Source organism: Solanum lycopersicum, chromosome 7 (assembly GCF_036512215.1).
Source record: "Solanum lycopersicum chromosome 7, SLM_r2.1".
Lineage (NCBI taxonomy): Eukaryota > Viridiplantae > Streptophyta > Magnoliopsida > Solanales > Solanaceae > Solanum > Solanum lycopersicum.
The window spans coordinates 54,267,682-54,281,107 of NC_090806.1; positions in this window are offsets into that span (position 1 = coordinate 54,267,682).

Genomic DNA, 13,426 nt, shown 5'->3' on the forward strand with positions numbered 1-13,426 from the left:
TGTAGTAGACTTAGTTGTCCATATGTGCTAATTGAATATTATTGTACATGTGATAAAGTGATAAAGTGTGTGTCTTGATTTGGTAGACCTATGTCCCTCTACTTGATACATGAAGAACGCGAATGTGAACACTTGACTTAGTAGGATTAAGAACCTTTGTCATGTATGTGAATGTACGATCGAAATTTGACCTTGAACATGGTTAAGAAGGTCATTAACTTGGAACCTTTAAACTAGAGAGAAGGTTATGATATCTTTGAAGTTGAAAGTCATAATGATATCCTTCTCGTGTGAATGATGGACTTAGGGATAGGTTGGCTGGAACGACATGAAACCATCAGTATTGACCATTGAATAGAATATCTGGTGAACTCATCCTTGGTATTGTGATTGAACTTACTCTATGAGAACATGGCTATCACCGTGAAAATATGCTTGTGGTAGTGACTCTACTTAAGTTGATACTAGAGTACAAAGGAACCCTTGATATTCCTTAACCAAGTGCCTACATGGGATGTGTCCTAGTTCTACCCTTGTAAAGTAGAACACCCTCCATCGGAGTAGGGTTAAATCTGGATTTCATGCCTAGCTAGTATGGTCTATATCGGTAAATGCCTATTCTCAACATGTGGAATGCATTCTAGTATTGGAGAAGTTCTACAAAGTGTAGGTAGTGGAATAAGACGTTATCTATACATTTGTAAGTAGGCTTTGAAGATGCTAGGATAAGAGTTCCCTATGGTCTCGAAGACCCTTATGTGAAGTCTTCAAACTACGAATGTCTCTTAAGTGTCTTAGTGACTATTGATTGACTTAGTTAATGCATGTGAATAAAAAGGTACTTATCTAGAGTAGCTTTTAGGAGTGCTTAGGTGGTCTTGAAGAGGGTGTATGTTCGGTCTCTTCATGTCTTACTTAGGTGAGTCTTAGTGTAATTCTAGGTAGGGGGTATAATGATGAAAATGAAATAATCTTATCTTTGGTAGTCTTAAGGATTATTTAGGTGGGCTTGAAGAGGGTGTATGAACGGTCTCTTCTTTCTTACTTAAGTAAGCCTTAGGATAACCTTTGGTAGGAGGGTTACATGCTTATATGGTTTGAAGTGATGTTAATGCTATAAGGGGATTACTTGGAATATGTCTTATATGTGTGTAGGTTGACTTGTAAGTGATTTCTTATACTTATGTTTATGAGGTTTTCTTCAAAAGAGCATGAAAGCATATTATAACACAAATGTCCTTTTCGCATGATTTTAATTGTATGTCACCATACTTAGTGCATTCTAATGTACTAACTCCATATATTGTCTTATATCTAAAGGTGTAGGTGGCAAGTGAGGAGGTTATTGGAAGCAAGCTTTGAATTAACATCCTTTCAAGCAAGTTTTGGCATGTCCTCAATTGATTGGAGGACATAACTATGATTAGCTTTTTTATTTTAAACACATGTATTAGACTTTGATATTTTATATATGTTGATGTATGGGTTGTGACCCAAGATATTCCTGTATCTAAGATGGCTACAAAGAGACTTAGCCTTTCCTATATTTTCTATGGAATAGATTTTGAATTATTGTTCTATTGTTGTGAAAAGTTTTAGTTCAACACTACTTTTCATATATACATATGCGATGAATGATGTCTAAAGGCTTGTTCAAAACCTCCGAGAGGTTGAGTACTCCATGTGGAGACTTGAAGATGCCCTACCTTCTAGGGTGTACTTTGAGTAGTGACATGCTGGTTGGTTTTGCAGAAATTGTAGGTCTCCAATTATAGCTAGATCATTGCTTATGAGAACAAATCTCTCAAATAAAATTTGGTATGAGACAAGTTTATTTAAGGCATAATACATAAATATACCCTTTAACTTGGCTTCAAATCACATTTATGCCCTTCAACTTTGGGTGTGCACAAGTAGACACTTAAACTTGTATAAAATTGAACAAATAGACATACATGTCCTACATGTCATTTTTGTCCTACGTGGTGTCTTACGTGTATTTTGCCATGTAGGACTCAAGTGTTTATTTATTTAAAAGTTGAATAGTTAAAGTGTCAGTTTGTGCATTATGAAAGTTGAAGCCAAAGTTAAAATTAAGTCCAGTTTAGAGTCCAATATATGTATTATGCCTTTATTTAACATGTATGAATCAATCCAACAAGGTTCTCCATTGATTTAGGGTCAGGAACCAAATAATTTTCATATAAATATTTGATGTGTGCACATATGATTTTGTTGCCCACCACGCACAAAGATGGCTCTCCAAATGAGCTTGGGGGTAAATGTTAGATTTCCTAACATTAGGGGGAGATATGTGTAGCAGCTGAAAATTATGTGTGGGGTGAATTATCTAGATCCTCGTTAAAAAAATGTGAACTTGAAGTTCAAGATATAATTCATTTTCAAAATGTTGTAAGTAATTTGTTAGTTGTATTTGCTGACCCAATAATTTAATCCAGCTGCAAATGCTCCAATAAATAGTCCTCGAAGGACATAGTCTATGGTATGCCAGAAGCATGATAGACCAATCGATTCAAAATGTAAAACTCCTTTAGGAAGGAGAGGAACAAATTATCAAAATGGTCATTGCTAATGAGGTAAGTGCTTTGAAAGAGCACTATGACATTACATTTCATAAAACCTTGGCTCATGTTCATGTACATGAAAATGATGAAAAACGAAGAAATCTCAATAAGTTATATCGTATTAGAATCAATATCAAGGTTATAAATGGTTATGAAGATCTTAAATTTGAATCTTTCATATAATGTGAAAAAATAAATGATTAGCCAAATCAAATGCACTATTCAATTATATTTTATTTCATTTAGAAAATTTATGTTTTTGAACTTATAGTTCATAGATCAAAATATATGTCAGTGGGATACAAATGAATCATTGTGTGAAAGTATAACTGGAAGATATAAAGTACAATTTGTGCCTCGGGGCATAAAGGGTTTTGCAAAAATCTTGAAATTATTGAATGTAAATATATTGTCTAGTGGTGGATGCAATAAGACGTGTTTCAATCTTGTAATAGATGAAATACTTGAATATGCATAATGAATGATTATTATATCTAACTTGACGATGAAGGTTAAATAAAAATCATTAAAGGATTTAAAAGGTGTTAAAGCAATTCCATTGAGTACCCAATGGTTTTGAGACTGCTTAACACAGAGAAAGTATCTTTTTGATTTCATGAAAATAATTTAAAATGTCATGTATTAGTGCAATTGGTGCACTTACATATTGATGGTTATACAAATGCTAGAACATCCTTTGATATACATAACGAAAGTTATGTGAAAAGATTGTCATAGTATCATTGAAGTTATGACAAGAAACTAACAAAGGAAGTGACTCAACACATTAAAGATGTGTGATTTTCTTTTAGAAGAAAAGACGAGATTCAATAAAATTAAAATGATTAATTCTCGATTTAGAAATAATTTGATTATGTAGATACAAAATATTTATTTGAACTGCATAAAGCTCGATCGAAAAGGAATTACTATTTACATATGGAGACACAACAATATCTTTGAAATTCAAAGAATCACACTAGTAACCACTTCTCCAAATCATGCAGAAATATTATTGATCTATGAAGTAAGTCGAGAGTGTTTTTGGTTGAAATCATGATCTATCATATTCAACCAATATGTGATTTAATTTTGGGAAAGGATATTCCCACCACTATATACGAAAATAATATAGAAGGGAGGATACAATCAAATGAGATCGGACAAAGCATATTTCATCAAAAGTCCTTTTCTCACATGATTTTCAATAAAAAGGTGAGATAGACGTTCAAGATCCATTCATGTGATAATTTGTAAACTTATTCACAAAAGATTTCTAACATCAATGTTTGAGAAGTTGTGATACAAGATTGGAAAGCATTATTTTTGAGATATCAAGTAAAGTTTTTATCAGGGAGAGAAAAATACCATTGTACTCTTTTCCTTAACCATGATTTTATCCCAAATGAGTTTTTCTGGTAATGTTTTTGACGAGGCAACATTCAAAGCGTATTAAAAGATATAGGAACTTTTTTTACTTCAATAGGATTTTTTCCTATGAGGTTTTTTCCTAGTAAGATTTTGACAAGACATATTATCCATGGACATACATGGGGGAGATTACAAAATAATATACTGTGGATGTCCACTACATCAAGAAGTTGCTCCTATTGTTTTCCTCCATCATGAAGATAAACATAACCTCCACCTTTATAACCATTATTCTTGTAATTGATCTTGGGCATATTTATATGCCAATAATGCTATTTATACCTACATTTAAGTTTAGTTGGGAGTCGTTAAGTCTAGGTTACGAGTCTTATTGAGTAAATTATGTGTTCCCAAACTATCCAACATGATTAGTCATGCAGGAAGGTGAGGTAAAAGAAAAATGCACTAAAAGGAGCTAATAAAGCGACAAGAAAATCTAAGGAGGAAGCAAAGCAAAAGGAAGCGGAAGAAATGCATCAAAGGAATTTGTGTTCCAGTCCCGCGTCGCGCAGAGGGGAGAGAAATCTCAAACCTCGATTTAATTTTCAAAGAAGAAGACTACGTGTAACCTCTGCATTGCGCACCTGGTGGACGAATCTCAATCTTCAAATAAATAGCAAGGCAGTGCACCTCGTGCCAGCCTCGCATTGCACCTGAAGCCCTGATATGGAAATTTAAATTTAGTATAAATAGGGTCTTATTGTAATTTTAAGCAATAATTTTTTATTTTTCGAACGGTGAGCATCAGGAATGATACTTGGCTGTGCTAGGGTTACTTTTTATCTTTTCTCATCTTGTGATTCTTGGGAATGATTTACATAACTTCGAATATTGTCTTAAAGATCATGAGTAGCTAAATACCCTAGTTCTAGGGTTGTGGCTGCAGGATGACTGAACCTAATTAATTTGTTAAAGGTTTGACTATGAGTTATCAATGATTCGTTATTACTTTCTTGCTTGTTGTATTTCATGATTCACCCCCATAGAAGTAAATTCATTGTCCAAATTGAACTCGAGAGAGGAATAAGAGGATACAACATGGAAAGTAAGAAGCTTGGTTGACTCTAAATAGCTAGGGTTGATTCATTTCTAGGATAAATATATACCTAGAAACCTTGCTTGGATCAGCATACAAGAAGATAACGTAATGCTCAACGTTTATTCATCTTATCCCCGCTCAACGATATAGTTAAGGTTGTAATTGTTGTAGGTGATTAGAGGTCGAGAGACCATGATCATACATCTAACCATGTGGTTGAGCGAAGAGATAATTTCAAGTAAATCTTTAATAGAGGATAACAATTTCATGATTCCTGACAAAAACCGCAGTCCTGGATCTTTCCTATAATATCATTTGCGAATTAAGGAATTGAATCACTCTAGTAATTTTTAGTTAGATATATTATTTAGTTAATACTCATTATAAAACTTGGACATTACACTGTTTTGAATTAAGAGTTGGAAAGTATAATAGATTCTAGTTAGAAGTCCCTGTGGGTACGATACCCGACACCTTAATAAGAGTCATTATATTTCTTTTACGAACACATGCACTTGTGTGTGCGATTTGATTACAACAGTAACCTTTCACTTTGATAACCTCCCCCATTATATTCATGTTAATGTCATTTTTATTACTAAACTTTTGTGTGCCTCTATGTTATACTATAAATAGAGACATAGACTTCATGTTGTACACACTTAAAGATTTGGTGAAAACTTGAAGGAAAGAAAGTTATCTTATATTGTTTCTCTTGTTTTCTATATTCTTCTTATCTTCATATTGTTCTTTTGTTCTTCAGTTTTGCAACAGTAGAATTTTCTTTTTGGTTGAAAGAGTTTTTTATTTATAACAAACTAGATTAGCATTATATAGGGGTTGTTCTCCCCTTCTGCTTCAACGAGATCCTGCATTGTAGAAGCAACTATAGATGTAGATGGATGAGGTAACTTTAGTAGTTCCTTATAATCCTCCGCTAGCATAGAGTTTAAATAGTAAGGTTCCCAAGTTTTTCTAGATAATTACGGTACAAAATATTTTTTCTTCCTAGTAACACATCCTGCAATAGAGTCGTTGTTAAAGTAGTCCTCAGCCCATGGTGGAGGTTCCATAAAAAACTTCATTTCATTTGTCGTGGCTCTCTGATGTCCTTCTGTTTCTAATGTGTGAGCCACTGTGTTGCCTTCCCAAAAGTTATGTCGGATCTAGGAACTCCCTAGTTTCCTTAGTACATACCTGCAGGTATTAACAATGTTTGAAAAAAGGAAGGAAGGGTGTTGCATTTGTTTGATCACCTTTGTTGCATCAGCTTCAACCTTAGTATTTGCAAAACCATCGGCAATGGACACCACCAATCCTTGAAGGAGTGCTTGGAGTTCCATGAGTATGGTTTACATATTTTCCATGTTTATAGAAGCCAGCAATCTAGTTTCCATGACAATTTTTGAAAGACACCACCAAGATGTTGAACTGATAATCGTGATTATAAGCACCATCGACGTTAAGTTTGATATCTATTGACAAAAGGAGAAACCACTTGATCTAACAATCAAAATGTTTATTAGAATAATCAGTAATACCAGTAATATATTTAAATTTGAGAATATGGTCAGTGAGGTTCGGAATTTTAACGGATCTGGCCAATTATTAAAAATATTGTGATTTCTATTCAGCAAAATATGCCAAAGCACCAAAGGATAGAAGAAGTCCCAGGATAAGAGATGATTGTCAAAGGTATGGTTTATGGATCGAATATCCGCGAGACAAGATTTTATAAGAGTAGGAAGATTAATTTGGAGCTCCGACTAGAAGGAGGTGGCAACAGTGCGATTGAAGAATATGTGATATATATTTTCTTCTTCTTGGTTACAGATTCCATAAACAAGTGAAGAGGTAATGCTATGTCTATACAGGAAAGAGTTCATAGGGAGGCGCTTGTTTATAAAAGAGCCAGAGAAAGAACCTAATTTTCTTGAGGGTTGGAGTTATCCAAATCCAGTTGCAGCCATCGAGGTTCTAAGGAGTAGGAGAGGTGATGTCGTAAATAGAGAAAGTAGTGAACAAACCATTTTAGGGACCATAAGGGAAAACCAATATTGTTAAGGGACCATGAGGGGAAGTCAGAATTATTATGACCCTACGTAAAGAAAACATAAGAAATTTTGTTCTTAATATTTTAAGAAAAATAAAAGGAACGATCTTTTATATGCCAATAGTTGTTTGAATAGATATCACTGACAATTTTTTTCAAATCTTAACGATGAATCAGGCCTTGAATCAGAAATATGATATTGCAATTTGGGGGAATCAAATTAGAATCCCAAATATTTGTGTGATTTCTTGTAACAACATTTTGAAAAAGGCCCTTCTTACAAATTTACAAACCAAATCTAATGTTCTTTGGTACGACAAATTTGCAAGATTTAATAAAACTTCCAGCATACTTATTTATCAAGCATCTAGCCCAATATTAATTAGGATTTGAGAAGATTCTCCAAGCAAGGCCAGCTAAAGCAACCTTATTTTTTTCGATAGATTATTAGTAATACCCATACCACCCTCCTACTTAGGTTTAGTGACAGTGTCCCAACTGAGGTAATAAAGCTTTTTATTAATAAAGGTCAACCCCCAAAGGAAACACGTTGAGCTTTGTCTATGGCTTTAAGAGTAAAATTAGGCAACTCAAATATTTGCATAGCATAGTTAGGTTTAGTGTTCAAGGTAGATTGAATAAGGACCACTCGTCCAGCAGGACTATGGAAGTTAGTCTTCCAGTTACCTAGTTTAGCATGAATGTTATCTAGAATGTAATTGAAGTCAGAGTTGTTTAGGTGCCCTAGAAAGAATAGGAAAACCCAAGTATTTTTCAAAGTGGGAGGATTTTTTGGATTACTAAAGTGGATGTGGCAAAAGAAATGAACATAGGGGTGCAAGTATTATAAAATATGATTTTCGATTTGAAGTGATTAATGGACTGACAGACAACAAGAAGAAACTTTTGAGGGTATGACCAATGGTGTCAACGCTTTCAAGATGAGCTCTAGCCTTAAGATTAAGGTTGTCAGCATAAAAAAGGTGTGAGAGGTAAGGGGCTTTAGGGATGATTTTGATAGGATCCCTAACCCCCAATTTTACCTGGTGGCTAATGTGCACACAAAATTTCCATACAAAGGATAAAGATATAAGGGGACATCGGGTCAACTTGTCGAATCCCCCTAGATGGACTAAAAAATTAGTTCTAGACCCATTGAAAAGAATGGGGATGGTATTGGTAGAAAATTTGAAAAACATAAGGGTTTCATGGATAAAAGACCATTCTAACTCATCGAAAGCCTTTTCGAGATCAATCTTAAAGACAAAACTAGCCCCATTTCTCTTGGAGTTCTTAAGGTACTGAATAACTTCTTGAATGATAATAGTGTTATCCAACGACCTCCTACATTTTAGGAAACTGCTTTGGCACAGGCCAATGAGAACTTCTAAAATAGGTTTCATATGGTTTGCAATAGTTTTTGTAACAATTTTATAAATAGTGTTTCATAAACCGACAGGCCTAAAGTTCTTAAGATGATTTGCATTGGAAATTTTCGGAATAAGACAAAGGTAAGTGGTGTTAAAGGCATAGTCACATATTTAAAAATGGAATGACAAGTTTCAAGAACGGATTTACCCACAATTTCCCAATGCTTTTGGTAAAATGAGAGATGAAGGCTATCAGGTCGAGGTGATTTGGAGGGTCGAAATGAGTAGACTGCCTTAATAATTTCGTGGTCTTGGAGAGGATAATCGAGAGTAGACATGTCAATATTATGACAGGAAGTATTATTGAACTCAGGATTATGAAGAAATGTATGGTGATGAGAGGTCGAAAAAATTCTTTGAAAATAGTTTAAGGTATGATTGAAGATATTAAGGTGACTGGAAATCCAAGCACCATAAATATCTTTAAAGAAGGAGATATTATTCCTTCGTCTACAATTAAGGACGGAGATGTGATAACATTTGATATTGGTATCACCATCATTAATCCAATTAATGCGGAAGCGCATACGCCAATGGTCTTCCTCAATCCTAAGATGGTTTTTGTATTTCGAAGTAAGCTGGATATTAAGATTTTGGAGGAACATATTAGTACCTATGAGGGGACTGTTTTGGATACCTTTAAGTCTAGCTAGAATACGATTCTTATTTTACCTAAAATCACCAAAGGTAGATCTACTCTAGTTCTCCGTTCTAGGGAAAAAGTTATGGTAAGCAGAGATATGATCTCTATTAAGCCAACACTCAAATACTATAGGTTTGAAGTCTTAATGAACATACCAGTAGTTTTAAAGGCGGAACAATTTTTTTTAGGACGATCACGAATATCAAGTTGAATAAGAAGGGGGAAATGGTCAGAATAAGTGTGGGGGAGGTGGATATGAAAGCACTATTGTAAGACTGGTTCTAGAAGTGATTTTCAAAACACCTGTCAATTCTTTCTAGAATAAGACCCCTGCCAAATCTATGGTTATAACAAGTATAACGACTCTCTATAAAGCCTAGATAAGTCAGACCACAATAACGGGTACAATTTACAAATCTGTTAGTTCTAGTCCAATTAATAGGAATTCTTCCACATTTATTTGCCTGACAGATAATATCATTAAAGTTGCCTCCTACAAACCAAGAACCATTATAGTTATCTTTTATATTCCTAAGATTATTCAAGAGGGTATCTCTATGGAGTAAGATATGGTTAGCATAGATAATAGACATAAGCCAAGGAGGTTTATTAAGGAGTACCTCAACCATGTCTCACCCCTATTTTGAACTAGCCGAAACAGTTCACAACATTATATGGCTAACACTCTGATTTTTTTTGGAAAAATATGTTTATTTTTTTCTTAGAGTCGCCACCTAAATTTTAAGGAAAATATTAGGAAAACCATTTTTTAATGTAAACTATGTTTTTGATTTGCGAAACCATTGAGGTTCTGAGTAAGGGTATGGTTACTAGAGGGGAAGGTGTTAAGCACCCCTCAGAGCCTCTCCGAAGATGGTCCTTAAACTCAATTTAGATAAATATGATTTGGAAAGTTTGTTTACTTATTTGATTTTAAAAAAAATGATAAGTTAATTAGTTAGTTTTAAAAAGTAAAACACAAGATACGACATATATATGTCTTATTAAAATAGATTTAATAATAGTATGTTTTTAATCATATTATAAAAATAAATAAATAGATGTACTTAAATATATGATAAATTCATCTGTGAAAATATATATAGTTGTATCATAATAAACTTATCCTAAAAATATATAGATGTTGAATTTGCAAAAACTAGTCGCCTTATTAAGATGTGTAGTAAAAGTCAGATAGTAGTTGGGTGTAAATATGTAGTTAAAATATTGTATACATTAAAGTGTAGAGATTTATAAGTTATAATAAAAAGGTAACATTTGTAAAAGTGGTAGTAGATATGAGAAATAATATGAAGTGTAACAAAATAATAAGTCACGTATTAAGAAAATATAAATTTGTACCTTTATGTGTGTGTGTGTGTATATATATATATATATATATATATATATATATATATATATATATGTATCTTGTATTGTGAAACCGTCGACATATCTAAATCCTTGAAAATAGCATGTTAAGAAATTTAAATGTTTTAGTAATATCTAATTAAAAAAATTCATAGCACATATGTAGTTAGGGTTAGCATAGATAATAGACATAAGCCAAGGAGGTTTATTAGGGAGTACCTCAACCATGTCACACCCCTATTTTTTGAACTAGTCTAAACAGTTCACAACATAATATGGTTGACATTCTGATTTTTTTTGGAAAAATATCTTTGTTTTTGTCTTAGAGTCGCCAACTAAATTTTAAGAAAAATATTAGAAAAACCATTTTTTTATGTAAACTTTGTTTTTGATTTGCGAAACCACTAAGATTCTGAGTAAGGCTTTGATTACTCGAGGGAAAGGTGTTAAACACCCGTCAGAGCCTCTCCGAAGATAGTCCTTAAACTCAATTTAGAAAAATATGATTTGGAAAGCTTGTTTATTTATTTGCTTTTTAGAAGAAAAAAAACTAAGTTAATTAGTAAGTTTAAAAAGTAAAACACAGGGTACGACATATATATGTTTTATTAAATAGATTTAATAGTAGTATTTTTTAATCATATTATAAAAATAAATAAATATACTTAAATATATAAAAAAAATTCATCTGTGAAAATATATATATAGATGTATCATAATAAACTTATCCTTAAAATATATAGATGCTGAATTTGCGAAAATTAGTTGCCTTATTAAGATGTGTAATAAAAGTAAGGTAGTAGTTGGGCGTAAATATGTAGTTAAAATAATGTATATATTAAAGTGTTAAGATTTATAAGTTACAATAAAAAGGAAATATTTGTAAAAGTGATAGTAGATATGAGAAATAATATAAAGTGTAACAAAATAATAAGTCACGTATTAAGAAAATATAAATGTATACCTTTATTTGTATAGATATTTATGTATCTCGTATTGTGAACCCATCGACATATCTAAATCCTTGAAAATAATATGTTAATTAGGGGTGTGCATCGGTCGGCTCGGTTCGGTTTTACATATAATCGGTACGGTTTATCGGTTTTCGGTTTTAAAATATGCTAACCCAATAACAAACCAATAAGAAATTTATTATCGATTTATCGGTTTTTGATATTATCGGTTCGATTTTGTTTAACCCAATAAGAAATGTCGATCAAATAATATATGATAGTACGTATGTTATAATTACATGTAACCAACTTACCGTCAAAACATAATAGAAAACTTTGAATGTTGATCAAATTACTAACATTCACAAACTTGCAAAAGCTATCGCCTACAATTACAAACTAGAATTAAAACTAAAATAAAATATTTCAATGAGACAATCTTGAACAGTTGCTTGATCCACCAGATAATGAACAAAGTTCTCACCAATTTCCTAACCAAAAAATCACATAGCCTGAAAAGCTAATATTGAATCTATTTATGTATTAAATTATGTATATTTAATATTGAGGAAGGGTAAAGTAGTAAATAACTATAGTCTTATTGGGTTAATGGTTTACCCAATATCCCAATAGGAAAAATCGAAACCGACCCAATAACCCAATAATTATTAGTAAAAATTTAAGGTATCTCATAGTGTAATTCAATAATTACACTTTGTCCCGACAAATTTAGTATTTACTAAAAATCCCTTAAAATTTTTGTGTCATGATACTTTAGACTCTAGTGATACATGGTAAATGATACATGGTAAGTTTAAACTGTTAAGAAAAAAATGGGGGGGGAAACGGTACATTTAAACTTGTTAACTAAAATAGCTTAATTTACGGTAACAGATCATTTATCAGCATTAAATCAGCACGTAATTGGATATTAATTTCAAATTTTGAAAATCAAAGATTATATCATCTATTTTGAATACATTTTTTATGAACAATCTGTTAAACTTCGATACACAACAAATTCATATATCAATGCATCGTCTAAAACATTATACACACTGATTCAAAATGTATCAGCAAGCACACTTGATGGATTCAAAATGTATCAATGCATCGTCTAAAACACTATACACACTTGATGGATTCAAAATGTATCAGCAAGCACACTGATTTATGAAATGTATCAGCAAACACTTCATGTATCAATGCATCGTCTAAAACACTATACACACTGATTCAAAATGTATCAGCAAGCACACTTGATGGCGCAGTTATTGAAATTAATCACTAATACATGATAAAAAATTTCAAAAACCCTTGATACATAGGAAATCATATAATATACATCTAATTCATGTATCAAATCATAGACTAAACATTATAATCCACTTAGTACTTATTTATTAAACCTATTGTCTGATACATGATAATAATTTTCATAATTTTTTGATACATATTGGATTCCTTAAAATTTTTACTAATTTCAACAACAATTTTAAAATAAGTATAAAAATACAAACCCGAAATAATGTAGGCCTGACAACAATGTTTGCTGCTTCTTTTTTCTTTTTTTTGTTGTATTTTGACAACCTTTGATTTTGATGTTTCGCCAGAGTCTTTGTTTGAATCCTTCTGAAGATTCATAGGATCATGCAAAGACGTTTTTCTATTTTCTGCCCCATTCTCATCAACAATCCCCGTCCTCTCCATCCCCTACTATCGGGGCTTCAGAACAGCTGTCGTCGCCGACGGCGGCGGAGATGGATCGTCACCGGCAATGGATGTGGAAATGAAAGACATAGGAAATTCTAGAGAAGGGGTTGTGGGGTTAGAGACAGTAGTGATATCTGATGAAAAACTTCTGAGAATGATGAAAATGGAAAGGCATAGAAAAGAAAAACCGATGATTTTGACGAAAGCT